Source organism: Hemiscyllium ocellatum, chromosome X (assembly GCF_020745735.1).
Source record: "Hemiscyllium ocellatum isolate sHemOce1 chromosome X, sHemOce1.pat.X.cur, whole genome shotgun sequence".
Classification (NCBI taxonomy): Eukaryota; Metazoa; Chordata; class Chondrichthyes; order Orectolobiformes; family Hemiscylliidae; genus Hemiscyllium; species Hemiscyllium ocellatum.
This window is the reverse complement of record NC_083453.1, coordinates 20,571,604-20,587,106: the sequence shown is the minus strand read 5'-3', so window position 1 is coordinate 20,587,106 and position 15,503 is coordinate 20,571,604. Positions and strand designations below refer to the sequence as shown.

The following is a 15,503-nucleotide window of genomic DNA, read 5'->3' as shown; positions in this document are numbered from 1 at the left end:
GCTTGTGTTGTTCCTTATAAATTTGTACTTTTGCACCCTTATTTCAAGGATTCTTTGCACTTTGATCAACTCTACTCTACCTCTGCCACACTTGGGTTATATCTTTCTGCAATTTGCCAAAGGGAATAACCTTACAGAAAGTTATCTCAATTTGATATTATTTTAACACTGTGCTTTTATGAAAGAAGTATTCTCCTATATCTTTTGATGGTTGCATTATTGACAAACCCTCTCTCAATCCTGGCTGTTAAGACTTTTGTGGAAGCAAAGTTTTTTTTAGAAACAAAAAATGGACAATTGAACCAGCAAACACAAACTCAATTCATGGAACTATGGTTGGAATTCTCTTCAGGAGATGGAGGGAGGCAGCAGGATGGGCACTTAGTGAAGTGGGTGGTGACCATCCCCAAGTAATGCCACCTTCCTATCTTCACGAGAATTAGGTTTTTGGGCAGGAATGCCAATGGCCAGCCTATTAAAGGCATTTAGTGCCTGATCAAGGGACTGCACGCCGGGGAGGGGAGTCCAGAGAGGATGGCTGAGAGCCACCCTCTGTACTGATTGTAACAAGGTCAGCCAGGTGCACAACATAGAATGAGTTCCCTGATTGGGGCTGTTAATATGGTCCAATCAGGGAGCCCTGGCTGACAGATATAAACAGGAGGGTATCGCTTCTCAGCCTTTTGGCTTGGAATATGTGTAGTTTCTGTTCTTATCAGTTTAATCGCTGATATTTCCCGAAGGTGGGAGTGTTTGTATTAAATGGATTTTTGGAGCAGGGAGATGGCTTAAGGGCTTGCTAAAAAAAAAATAAACAGGAGGGTCAGAGGTTCTGTTCACTCTGAGAGCTGGCTTTGAGCGGGTTGGATCAGCATCAAGGACTCTCCACGTGTCCGTGAAGATTGGCTCGGTGAGAGGATACCGGCCTCTATGGAGTTAATTCAGTGGTGGCAAGATTGGGATTAATTATGTAACTGCAAAAACGCCTACTGGCTGAAGCCCAACTTGACTTTATCATTGGAAAATATGGCAAGTGGAGCATATGAGTTGCAGGGTATTCCGACTGAGCTTGGGAAACACCATTTGAGTGAAGGCAATTGCAGAACCTTGCTCAGGACATTTCCTGAACAGAGGGACACTAAGTCAGCCCACAACAAAACCCCAAAACAAAACCAGGTCTCGGTCAAATGGTTAAAATGTTTTTCAGGATCCAGGCCAACAAACCATTGTATGCCAGTATGCGGACAAAAGAATCCCACGAGACCCAGATTGGGTAAGAGAACCCATAAGCCAGTATCCAGGAGAGTGCATACCCTGGAAAGTCCACCGCATCTGATTTGGAACAGTTAAGTTGCTGAGCAACATGCAAATTGGAATGAATGAAAATAAATGTAAAATGGTCATCATTTACCAGCAGGAAACCTGAGTATTTCCTAAAGTCAAATGGTATTCTTCATATGAAGACAGCTCCAAACCATCCATCATCCAATGGTCTGGCAGAAAGAGCAATCCAAACTTTGAAGGCAGGCTTAAAGAAACAGCCTACAACTTCACTCGATAATAAACTGACCTGTTTGATTATCAGAGCACCCCTCATGCATTGCCAGGGATAACTCCAGCAGATTTGCTAATGGGGAAAAGACTCCACACCAGGTTAAAATTGATCTTCCCAGATATGGGGTGGGGGTCCAGGATTGGGGGGAGGGAGGGGGCGAAGAGGTGTGAAAAGCATCAGGACTGGACACAAGACTCCGCTAACCGAGAGAGACAGTTTAGGGGACAAAGTTTGGTGTAGGAACCATGGGAATAGCCCTGCATGGGTAAGAGGCATGATCACCACAAGGTCAGGTCCAGTGACTTATAAAGTTTTGGTAAGTGCAACGGTCCAGAACAAGCAGGTGGACCATATGAGTGCTGTAAACCCGCAAACAGTATGAGAGCAAAACATGCCCGGCTCCTCGACAGCCTTTCTGACTGTTCCGGAACCCGTGGATTCTTACTCTTCCTCGGAATCTGAGATGGACACGGCGGATGTCACTGCCTCGACGCCTTTTCTGCTTGAAGAAGAGAATCCATTTCTTCTGGGATGCTTTGGATGCCAGAGGCAAGCTACTGTGCATTACACACCACCTGTACACGAGGCAGGGGTGGGGGAACCTAACCCGATACTAAAACGTAGCATCAGCACAGGAGCTTCTCTCTGTTCTCTGCAGTCAAAACCCACATTAAACCTGAAGAAAACCAGTTCATCTTTCCTTCAGCAATTATTGTAAGCTGTGACTCTTCCTTGATAAGTGAACTAGTGACCTGATATCTCTTGCAGACTAGTGGAAGGAGGAAGATGACTGAAAAGCAACATTTTGACCATAATTGTAAGAGTCATAATCTAAGCAACTCTTGATGGCGTTTGTGTTTCAATCTGCAGAGTGATTTTTTTTGTTTTATCTCTGACAAAATGATTTATGTAAAAACAACTGTGACGAAAGAGAGATTGTTTGTTTATAGATGGAGCTTCTGGAGAGGCCTACTCCTGGACAGCTCTGGAGGGAGTTAGTTTTTGTGTTTTATTCGGAGATTGAACGCTGAATGTTAGATTATTTGAGGAGGAGTAGTTTTTTTTGTTTAGCTGAGCATTTTATTTCCTTTTAACATTTATATGTTTACTTTTTTCTTTTCTTTTGAATGCTTAATATTAAATCTGTGGGTAAGGAAAGGTAGTTTACTTTTATATCTAAGGTGCTGTTGAGGTTTTTTTTAGGCTTAATGTCACAGAGAGTATTCAAGGGACACTGAGTGTAATGACTAGTAGATTTAGAGAAGTGATTACACAGCAGGGTCAGTCCGATCGATGATTGACTGTCAGGAAAGGGGAGAAGGTAGTTCAGAAGTCTCCTGCAGCTATTCCTCTCTCAAACAGATATTCCATTTTAGGTACTGTTGAAGGGATAGTCTCGCAGAGGAAAATAGAAGTGGTAGTAGGATCGTGGGCAAGTTGTTGTCCACATTGGTAGGAATGACATTGTTTGGGGAAGTGTTCAGGCTTTGCAGAGTGAATATAAGAGGTTTAGTAGAAGGTTAAAAAAAATCATCAAAAGTAATAATCTTTGGTTTACTTATGGTGCCAGTTAGATTTAAATTTAGATGTTATTGTCACATGTACTCAAGCTCAGAAGTACAGGAGTATAGTGAGAAGTACATAATATCACCGCACTGGGCGCCATCTTAGCTACCAAGTTGCAAGAAACTTTGGTACAAAGTAATAAGACAAACAGTTAAAAAGTTAAGCATTATTTCATAGAATGAGTAGAAAAGTAAAGAAATAAGGTAATAGTTAAGATTTAAGTCTTTCTTAATTTAAACTAGGAAAATAAAGAAATAAGTTAAAAGTTCAACAGTCTTTGATGATGGAAGCTCTGAGGGAAAGAACAAAAGGATGGGGAGATAAATCACTGGCTGAAGAGGTGGTGCAATTTGCAGAGATTCAATTCCTTAGGTCATTGAGATCTCTTCTGGAACACAAAAGATTTGTTCAAAAATGATGGGTTTCACCTGAATTGGAAAGGGACAAATATCCTAGTGAGGATGTTTGCTCGCTCTATTTTGGGAGCCTGTAACCTTTTTTGGGAGGGCTTCCTAAGTAACAGTGAAAATAGAAAGACAGATGAGGATGGTTCTGAATCAGAAAAAAACAAGTTAATTAAAAAAGACAGACAAGAGCAGGTCAGAGAATGAAGTAACTCTGAAGAATTAAACTGCATTTATTTCAGTGTAAGAGCTCTTACAGGTGAGGCTGCTGACCTCTGCATGGATGGGAACATGGGACTGGGATGTCATAGCTATTACAGAAATGTAGCTGAGGGAAGGACAGGACTGGCAACTCAATGTACTGGGTTTTAGATATTGTACGAAGGATAGAAAGAGAGGAGGGTAAGGAGTGTTTTTGATGAAGGAAAACATTACAACTGTAATAGAGAAGATATTTCTGAGGAATCATTTAGCAAAAATATATGAGTTGCAATTAGAAATAAGAAAGGGATGATCACCTTGATGGGATTGTACTATAGTACCCCTCCCCCAACAGTCGGAGGGAAATTGAGAAGCAAATATATAGCGAGATCTCAAATATATGTAAGAATAATAGGGTTGTAATAGAAGGGGATTTTAATTTTCCAAATATTGACTGGGACTGCCATAGTGTTAAAAGTTTGAATGGTGAAGAATTTGTTAAATATGTTCAAGAAAGTTTTCTTTATCAATATAAAAATGTTCCTATGAGAGAAGGAGCAAAATCTGACCTTCTCTTGGGGAAAAAAGGCAGGGCAAGTGACTGAAGTGTTTGTAGGGAAACACTTTGGGACTAGTGATCATAATTGTATTAGTTTTAAAGCAGTTTATGGCAAAGGATAGGCCTTGTATAAAAGTTAAAGTTCTTCATTGGAGTAAGACAAGTTTAAATAGTATGAGACAGGAACTTTCAAAAGTTGGTTGGAGTAGATTGTTCACAGGTAAAGAGGTGACTGACAAGTGGGAGGATTTCAAAAGTGAGATAACGTGAGTTCAGAGGCATTATGTTCCTGTTAGAGTGAAAGGTAAGGCTGGTAAGATCAGGGAAAAATGAATGAATAGAGATATTGAGGTTCTAGTCAAGAATAAAAATGAATCTTAAATTAGATGTAGACAACTTGGAACAAATAAATCTCTTAAAGACTGAAAGGGCATTCTTAAGAAGGTAATCAGAAGGGCAAAGAGGAGTTATGAGAGAGCCTTGACCCTTAAGGTTAAAGATAATTCAGAAGATTCTACGAATATATTAAGAGCAAGAGAGCAACTAGAGAGAGAGTAGGACCCCTTAAAGATTAATGAGGTCATCTTTATGATGAACCTCAGGAGTTGGGAGAGATAGCAAATGAATATTTTGTGTCATTTGTAACTGTTGAGAAAGAATTGGAGACTAGAGAACTTGGAAATAAATATTGCTGTTTTGAAAACAGTTGACATAACAGAAGAGGAAGTGCTGGAGGTCTTAGAAAACATAAAGGTAGATAAATCTCCACGACCTGATCAAGTGGTTTCCCAGGATGTTGAGGGAAATTAGGTGGGAAATTACCAGGCCCCTAGCAGAAATATTTGTATCATTTTTAAACATGGATGAAGCACTGGAGGATGAGAGTGTAGCTAATGTTGTGCCATTGTTTAAGAAAGGTTATAAGGAGAAGCCTGGAAACTAGAGGCCTGTGAGCGTCACATCGGTGGTGGGGAAGTTGTTAGAGTTGATTCTGAAAGAAAGGATTTACATTGAGAAAGGAGAGGCAAAGATTGATTAGGGATAGTCAGCATGGCTTTGTGTGAGGAAAATCATGTCTCACAAACTTGATTGAGTTTTTTAATGAAGTAACCAATAAGATTGATGAGGGCAAAGTGGTGGATATTGTTTACATGAATAACCTGAAATAAAGTGACAGCATGAAATACAATGAAGTCTTTTGAAGTTAAAACAAAGAACTTATAGAAAAGTCATAAGACCAGAAAGACATTCAACCAGAACAGGGGAAATGATCAAAAATGGTGGGAATATAATGCCAATAAAAAGTTGGGGTTGGGGATGTGTGAATGATCTGTTCCACCTTCAGGTTACTTTACTATCAATCTGATCGAGATATCTCATAAAGGTATAGTTGCTGCTAGTTACAGAGTGGACTTCCCTCCAACATAATTACACAATGTTCAGCATCATTCACGACTTCTCAAATATTCAGATATTGAAGCAGTCAACATGCAAATTCATCAAGACCTGGACAATATCCAGGCTTGGGAATGAAAAGTAGCAAGTAACACTCATCTCTCACAAATGTCAGGCAATGGCCATCATCAACTAAGAGAATATAACCATTGCTCCTTGATATTCACTGACGCCTTCACTGTCAACATCCTGGGGTTATCATTGATCAGAGGCTCAACAGGACTAGCCTTATAAATGCACTAGTTACAACAGCAGGTCACAGGCTAAGAATTCAGCAGTGGGTAACACCCTCCTAACTCCCCAAAGCCTGTCCACCAACAACAAGGCACATGTCAGGAGTCTGATGGAATACTCCACCCTTGCCTGGTTGGGTGCACCTCCAATATTATTTGACACCATCCAGGACAAAATAGCCACTTAATTGTCACCACATTCACAACCGTCAATATTTACTTCCTCCACCACTGACACTCAGTAGCAGCAGCAGTGTGTACTAGCTACAAGGTACACTACAGCAACACACCAAGGCTCCTTAGACTGCACCTTCCAAACCCATGGCCACTTCCATTTAGAAGGACAAGGGCAGCAGATATATGGGCACACCACCACCACCACCACCTGCAAATACCCTTCTAAGCCACTCACCATCCTGACTTGAATGTTGCTGGGTCCAAATCCTGGAATCCCTTCTTCATGACACTGTAGGGGCCCATAGACCTCTCAGAGTGCAGTACTTCAAGAAGGTGGCTCACCACCACTTTCTCAAGGAAAATTTGAGATGAGCAATAAATGCTGGCCTTTTCAGCTATGCTTTCATCCAAAAACAAATGTTTAAATGTGATTGATTTTAAAAAGAACCATCAATCATCATCATTGCCGCTGAAGATCGAAACAGGTAATGTTTACACACTTGTTAGTCTGTAAGCAATCTATCTCAAAATCTACTGAATGGATTTCAGTGAAATCTGGTGCACAAATTGGGTATGGGCCAAGGAAAAACAGATTTGTTCTTGATGAAAATGCAAATCCAAATCACGATCCTGATCCTGGAATTTTTTTTTAAAGGATCTGTTGACATTGGGCAAGAAGATGAATTGACTTTGTTTTTAGAATATTGTTGCAGTGGTGCAATTTGTCACAGTTGTCAAAACATGAGCAGAGGTTTCAGAGCAGGTTGTTGGATGCGGGTTAACTTGAAGCTTCTGCAGTGAGATTGAAGCTCTTACTGAAAGAAAATAGTTTCTCTGCTTTGATGTTATAAGGCATCAATCAGGTGTGTAAAAGTCTCACAGAAGAGCGGCATCGTTGTAATAATGTCAAGTTAATGTCACATGGTGTGGATTGATAACATAGTGTGGCAGAGGTATATGCTCCTCTGAGTACTCTCTCCATTTTATTTGTTTTTTTTTCCAAAAGCTTGTGTGATGATACACTTTTATAACTTGTACAAAGGAAGCTTTGAGGAACACCAGTAAGATAGGGAAAGCCGTGGTATGGAGTTTGAAGATTAGCGATGAGGCAGTAGTCACTTTTCAGCTGTAATGTCGTTTTGTTTCTATCCTGTTCAGAAATTTGCCTGATTCTGCCCGGCTGTGCTACCTCTAGTTTATCTGCCAAGTCAATCAATTGGGTTTTGAAAGTTCCCTTTCAAGTGTGCTAGGGACAAATCTAGCACCTGCAAGAAGTCCTCTGCAGTTTCCAGTGCCATGCCTTAAATGCAGTACAGAACCTGATGTTTACCTGTCTTACTTTCTAATACCACACCCAAATATTCATTGCCTCTGTTTCAAATCCATTCCTGGACAGACCTTCAAATTTTGTCACAACTCCTTGGAGTAGCATACTGGAAATCAAGCCCTGCTGTTGCTGGAGTCATTTTAAAAGTTAAAGATTTTAATATAAGTACATACAATCCTCCAAAACTAGAAAAGCAGGTCAGCATTCTTCACTATATCTGTTGAGTTGGTTGTCACTGATCAGAAGGTTTGCTTCTCAGTTTTCCTATTTTGAATGCTTCCATTGATTTGCAAGAGGTGCAGAGTGGCTGTTTCACTTATAAAAAGGTCTCTGATTTTCCATTAAAAGTCACAGTTTGCACTAACTGCTGAAGGAAAGATGAACTGGTTTTCTTCAAGCTTAAAGTGCAGAGAACAGAGAGACAGCTGCTGAGCTAGTGTCGAGATCAAATCGCTTGTCTGAATCTTGTTTCCAGTCCCAAATTGTTCATAAGGGGAGGCACTGGCTGACTGGTATTATTGTTTGACAGTTAATCCAGAGACCATGATCATGTTTTGGGGACCTAGGTTCAAATCCTGCCACGGTAGATGGTGGAATTTGAATTTAATTTTTAAACTTTGGAACTAAGAGTCTAATATTGATTGTCAGAAAAAACCTGTCTAGTTCACTGATGTACTTTATTGAAGGAAACTTCCTTATCTTGTCTGGCCTTCATGTGACTCCTGACCACACAGCAATGTGGTTGACTCTTAAACCGCCCTCTGAGTAATTATGGATGGGCAGAAAAGGCTGGCCTAGCCAGTGATGCCAACATCCCTTGAATGAATAACATTCTTTAAAATGACCTGAGAACCAATCACACGGTTGTTGGTGGGCTGGGCATGAGGGCTTTGTTATCGATAACTGGTCACTGCTCCATAGACCAATCAGCGTCTTGTTGCCAACCACAGTTGCATCTAACCTGGCCCCTCAGGTCCAGTTTTTCTGCAACCTAAACTATGTTCAAGCAGCTATTTAAATGATGCCTGCCATGTGTGTCAGGTTACTTCTTTTCAAAACACCAGCTTTAAAACAATTCCTTCTCATTTCAATCCACAATTTCAAAAAGTACAAAAATGAAAGACACCACCTTTACAAATGCAAGAGTTGTTAGAGGACCCTCCTCGATTGCAAGAGCAATGGTCAAGCCTTGGATGAGCTTAGTACAGATTTCAGTTATGAGAAACATCTTTGAGCCTGATCAGAAGTTAGCATAGTGAGATCACAAGTGTCAAAACTTCAGTGCCAGTTAGTAGCACTTCAGGCTTGGCAAGGGTTCTTGTGGCGCAGTGGTCTCCCTACCGCTGAGCCAAGTGACCTGTGTTCCAGTCCCACCTTTTGCAATAGTGTGTTGTAACATCTCTGAACAGACTGATTAGGAAAATAGTTAAAAACAAGGACTGCAGCTGCTGAAAACCAGAGTCAAGATTAGAGTAGTGCTGGAAAAGCACAGCAGGTCAGGCAGCATCTGAGGAGCAGCAAAATCAACGTTTTGGGCATATGCCCTTCATCAGGAAGAGCCAATGAATGTCCTTTGCCCGAAACGTTGACTCTCCTGCTCCTCGGATGCTGCCTGACCTGCTGTGCTTTTCCAGCGCCACACTTTTCGACTCGTAATCCAAAGCCCCAGGCTAAAGTGCTGGGGACGTGAATTCGAATCCTACCATGTCAAATTTGAATTGAATAACATTCTGGAATTTTAAACAAAGGGGGAGTTGAATGGCGCCCATTTAACCACTGTTGATTATCGTTTAAAACTCATCTTGTTAATCAACATCCTTTAGGGAAGGAAATCAGCCCACCTTACTCTTCTGGCCTACATGTGACTCCACGCCCACAGCAATGTGGTCTTAAGTGCCCTCTGGGCAATTAGGGATGGGCAACAAATGGTGCCCACATCCTATGTGCAATTTTTTAAATATATGCAGCCAGTTGAGATGGCTCTGTGGCATATGGCAAGGTAAATGCTGTTCAATAATAATGTATTCTTGATGTTATTTTAAAATATTGGGCAGAGGTTTGCTCAGGCTATCTGCAGAATGTAATTTGGGACCTTCTAGGTGTCTTTAACTTGTTTTCCACCCTCAAAGAGTAGCATCTCCAATGACAATTTACAAATTACCAAATCCAGATTTGCACTCTGACACGACTTCTTGATCTTTTGCCCGATCTAGACTCTAATATAAATTTGTCTGCAAATTGCAACCAGTATGTAAATTAAACGCAATGATTTAAAAAAGAACTTGGTTCAACATGAGGTGGTAGTTTTAAACCAGTGCTTGCATAGACTGATGCAAAGCAAATAAGCCAGATTGGAAGTGCTCACTGTAGAAGTGAATATCGTCAGAACTCTCCTCTCCAGTGTCCAACTGTTACATTTTGATGCTTTATCGAGTTATCCATAACAACAATGCACTGTTTGGTAAAATACAAACGATTTATGAGGCAGTTTTAAAGAGATTGTTTCTGGTGAAACCTCAAAGTATTAGGAGGTGCCCTGCTTGAGCCAACTTTGCACAATTTGTTAAAATATGAAGCATCACACTGTCAGTAAATTATGCCATTACTTTGCACTAGTGTAAGCCCAATACAACCTCACGCCACTGTAGGAGATGCAGAGGTTGGAGTGGTGGGGAAAATTCTACTGTTTGGAGCTAAGTTCCAGGAAGGTGGGAATTCTCCTCTTCCTACACATCTATCCCGATCCTAGTCCTGACCCTCATTCCTGAGTCAAGCCTCATTGCACTGATGTGACTGGCACCTGTCAGGATTCCCACCATCAGACTGGAGTTTACCAGAGTGAGCAATTGAACATGAGTGGTGTTGCACTGGGTGCAACAGTGTAACACCAGAAGAGACAGTGAGGAACCTTTTAAGGTGCAGTATTGTCCTCCAAAGAAGGGAGTCTCCCAATGTAGGCTTTGTCAAAGACAGGATGCCTGGAGTTAATAGTTCCTTCACAGCAATTCAGAAAAGACAATATAACTCCTGAGTTGGGTCTTCACCAGATTGTGGAGGTGAAACCCCTTGAAGATAGCAATCCTGTCTTGTTTAGATTTGACATGGAACATAAGTGGTTTGTCAAACCTGATTTGAAAAAAAAACATGCAGTAGGGACCTCTTCCCCTTGGGCACCTGATGAATTAATGGCTGGGAGCAGAGGTCTTCACTTGGTAAAAAGAAGACACACGCAGATTGTGCTTGTTGACATGAAGATTCAACAAAGAGCTGTGTGACAGTATTCAGGAGGGACTACTCTGTTCGAAGCTTTAACTCTTAAGTATCAAAGTCAGCTTATGGTGTAAGTGCAGTTTGTGCCCTACATCTTGGGCACAGATTGGTGTGAGCATCTGTTGCTGGTTCAATTGTTTCCATAGTAATGTAACATCAATGAGATGGTTAATTAAGATTAAATGAATAAGTAATGTCAGAATACTTCATTAGTACTTAGCACAAATTGGCAAATCAACCTCCCCAAACCAGATTGCAAAATAATGGCTCGTTCATAACTGCTTCAATTGTTTTAATTCTCAATTTCTCTCTTGAAGCTCAAGGGGCCAAAAGTTTCTACTTTCCTAGAGTGTTTTATGGTGTTTGCATCTCTTTAATTGCAACACGAGTGTTGTTTCATTTAACCTATCCAAATTTTAAATATACAGGAGGCTTTGTGGCAGAGGAAGATGGATGTTATGCTGCGCCACTGAACTGTTCCTTACAATTTGTTAACGTTTTGCTGTTGCTTCTGTTGCCAGTTCGCTAAGTTGTGATGGAGTTGATTGATATAAAGAAATGAAGTATTTTGAGAATTTCTGTTGAGTATTGTCAAATTCTCAAAGACATGCCTTCAGTTAGGTATAGGCCACACCCCCTCACCAAGAGAAGGCAATGGCTCAGTGCTGTTTTCACTAGACTATTAATCACTAGACACCCGGTAATGACCTGGGGACCCGGGTTTGACAGATGGTGGAATTTGAATTCAATTGAAAATCTGGAATTAAGAGTCTCATGATGACCTTGAAACCAGTACTGATTGTCATCTGATCGCTAATGTCTTTCAAAGGAGGAAATCTGATGTCATAGAGTCATACAGCATGGAAACAGACCCTTTGGTCCAACTCATCCATGCCAACCGAGTTTCCCAAACTAAACAAGGCCCATTTGACAGTATTTGGCCCATATTCTGCTAAACCTTTCCTATTCATGTACCTGTCAAAATTTCTTTTAAATGTTGTAACTGTACTTGCCTCTACCACTTCCTCTGGCAGTTTAATCCACATACGAACCAGCCACTGTGTAAAAAAAAGTTGCCCCTCAAGTTCCTTGTAAATCTTTCTCCTCTCATCTTAAATCTATGCCCTCTAGTTTTGAACTTCCCTACCCTGGGGAAAAGACCTTTGCTAGTCACCTTATCTATGCCCCTCATGATTTTATAAATCCCTATAAGGTCACACCTCAAACTTCTACGTTGCAATGAAAAGAAATCCCAGCCTATTCAGCCCTTCCTTATAACTCAAACCTTCCAGTCCTGGTATCATCCTTGTTAATTTTTTCTGCGCCCTCTCCAATTTAATAATGTCCTTCCTATAACAGGGTGACCAGAACTCCAAAAGTGCCTCACCAACATCCAATACAACTGCAACATGAAGTTTCAACTTCTACACTCAATGGTCTGAGCAATAAAAAAAATCAAGCATGCCAAATTGCCTTCTTTATCACCATGACTACCCGTGATGCAACTTTTCATGAACTATGTACCTGAAATCCTAGGTCTGTCTCTTTGACAGCACTTCCCAGGGCCCTACCATTAACTGTATAAGTTATTTGTCTTACCACAATGCAGTACTTTCCATTTATCAAAATTAAACTCCATTTGCAAGACCTCAGCCCATTGGCCCAATTGATCAAGATCCCTTTGTAATTGTAGATAACCTTCTTTACTGTCCATTATGCCACCAATTTTGGTGTCATTCACAAACTTACAAACCATGCCTCCTGTATTCTCACCCAAATTATATATATATATATATATATATATATATATATAAATGGCTAACAACAGTGGACACAACACCGGTTCCTGCTAAACACTGCTGGCCATTGGCTTCCAGTCTAAAACACAACTCTCCACCACCACCTTCTGTCTCCTGCCATGAAGCAAATTTTGTATTCAATTGGGAAGCTCTCCCTGAATCTCATGTGACCTAACTTTGCTAATTAGTCTACCATGTGGAACTTTGTCAAAGACTTTACTAAAGTCCATGTAAACAATGCCTACTGCTCTACCTTCATCAATCTTTTTGGTCATGACCTCAAAAAACTCAATCAAGTTGGTGAGACATCATTCCCCATGCACAAAATCATGTTGACTATCCCTATTCAATCCTTACCTTTCCAAATACATGTACATCCTGTCTTTCAGAATCCCCTCCAACAACTTACCCAACACTGATGCAGTTCTGTAGTTCCCAGGCTTCTCCTTGCAGCCTTCTTTAAATAAAGGCACAACATTAGCCACCTTTCAGTCCTCCAGCACCTTACCCGTGGCTGTAGATCATGCAAATATCTCTGCCAGAGGACCCACCATTTCTTCCCTTGCTTCCCACACTGTCCTGGGATGCACCTGATCAGATCCCAGAGATTTATCTGCCTTTATGTTTTTTAAGACCTCCTCTTCTGTGATGTGGACTGTTTTCAAGACATCAATATTTATTTCCCCGAGTTCCCTAGACTCCATGCCTTTCTCCCCAGTAAATACTCACACAAAACACTTGTTTAGTGTCTCTTCCTTCTCATGTGGTTCCATACATAGATGAATTTGTTGATCTTTCAGGGGCCCTATTCTCTCCCTAGTTGCTTTTTTGCTTTTAGTGTTCTTGTAGATTCTCTTTGGATTATCCTTAACCTTTCATATCCCCTTTTTGACCTTCTGATTTCCTTCTTAAGAATGTCCCTCCTCCCCTTATAAACTTCAAGAGCTTCACTTGATCCCAGAGTTGTCTGTATCTAACATATGCCTCCTCCTCATTCCTTTGAGCCTCAATATCTCTATTCATCCATTGTTCCCTACTCCCACCAGGTCTGACCTACACATGAGTCCAGACCAACAGCAATGCACCTGACTCTTAACTGCCCTCTGGACAGTTGGGGATGGGCAAGAAATTATGCCTATATCTTGTGAATGTTTTTTAAAAATGTGTAATTGGACCTGTTTAAAGTGACCTGGTCCTCCATTTGAGTGCAAAATCAATGATTGCTCTACAGATAATCTTCACTTAAAGTGATTGAGCTCTGCCTTTCTGTTCTTAGAATGGTAGTTATAAGTGTGAGTCTGCAAAAGTTGTGTACCCTTGTCCCAAATAAACCTCTCAACAATTCTAGTGGAGCTATCAAATCTGTTTACTTGGCCTGAGCTAACAAGCATTCTGACAGTATGAAATAACCAAGTATAATTTAATCTGATGCCTCCTAAACAGTGGAGATAAGTTCAGTCCTAGCAAAAACAGAGTCAATATGTCTTAGTGTTCATTGCTGTTATGCTTTCCATACTTATGTTTTGGGGACCTCTTATCGAATTTAGCTCATTCACCAGCAGGAGGCTCATACTGTAATTTGAACAAATAGTGCCACTGATGACATTAACAGGACTCTTAATGAGCGCTAGGCTTTAAGGCTGCTTTTTCTTTTAATACTCAGAATGGAATGGACTGAGCAGTTTCTACCATGGGAGATTGCCACTGAAGAGCATAAAGATGGAAGTAGTTGTAAAAGTCAAGGCAGGCATTAGCAGTGTCTGGTTAACTCATCCCAAAGTTATTGAGGCTTGTATCACACTCACGTTTGGCATTCTCTGGATTTAATGCATGCAGTTGAATGGAAATTTTAGAAAAATTACAAAACTATCAGCAATTCAAAATTAACTCAATAGGTCAGGCTTGTGAGATTCTGAGCTGTCTGAGTTTGAAGCAACTATCTGGTGACCATATTAATAGTCATGTAATAAATAAGGTTTTGTGGGTCAGTAAATAACTCCTCTAACCTTAACTCAGTTGTTAATTTCCGCTGCGTTATCTGATTTTAATTGGTATCAGTGCCCTTCAACTAAGGAAGAGAAAATGCACCATGCTGGGTTCTTACTGCCCAGTAGCTGCAAAGGGAAAATTGTCTGTGGGGTGCCATCAGGTGAGGATAGAACTCAACTTTTCAGCAGTGTGTCTGTGGTCCAAGGATCTGCTGCCACTCACTGACAAAGGCTTATATGAAGAATGGTTGCCTTGGTGAACTATTGGGGAACTGCCTTCATTACAGTGAAGGGACTTTTTGTTTTTGACTAGGAGGTAAAGTTCAGATTTTATGTTGTTACTCTGAGTGAATTTGGACCTGGGACAATAAGAAGAAAGCTTATAGGAATAATGACTGCAGAGGTATTGAGAAAGACAATAAAGATAAAAACTTTGCAATGGATAAAGAGGGTTTTGAGATGAGAGAGTGAGCACATATCAAACTGTTAGCAACTGGCTACTGAAATCACAAAGTCAATAGTAGGAAGGAAGGCTATGTGGCCTATCAGGTTAATGCTGGACTAGTGTGCCAGTACTGTAGTCAAAGTGATGATGACAAAAGCTCATGTTATGTTGCTCCAAGTATCTTGACCACATTGTGCTGGCACAACATAGATTCTGAAAGGTCAGTAAATAGTTGAATTACAAACCCTGCTCACCATTTAGTGAGAAACATGAAGCTCACTCAACAATGTGGGTAAATTAAAGTTAGCCTGAGATTGCATAATTAATCATTTCAGTTCAGTTTTGTATTTTGAATTATTGCATCAACTATCTTGAAAATGCATTAACCTTTGGAGCATTATTACTTATTAGAATTGTTCATTCGAGTTTTCAGTTATTTGGTGTAGCAAACAGGTACTTTGGGACAACTGAACTGTAGTATGGGAAGGGTATTGTAGCTGTACAATAGAAGATCGAAGTGGACA

General features: G+C 40.6%; 1 protein-coding gene and 1 pseudogene across 1 annotated transcript in view; both read left to right on the top strand.

The window, feature by feature from the left end:
- Positions 1-15,503, top strand: part of LOC132805755 (sodium channel protein type 8 subunit alpha-like) — a 420,353-nt gene that overhangs the window by 69,741 nt on the left and 335,109 nt on the right. The gene's annotated exons all lie outside the window — the stretch shown is intronic.
- On the top strand, positions 668-843 carry LOC132805869 (U2 spliceosomal RNA; annotated as a pseudogene).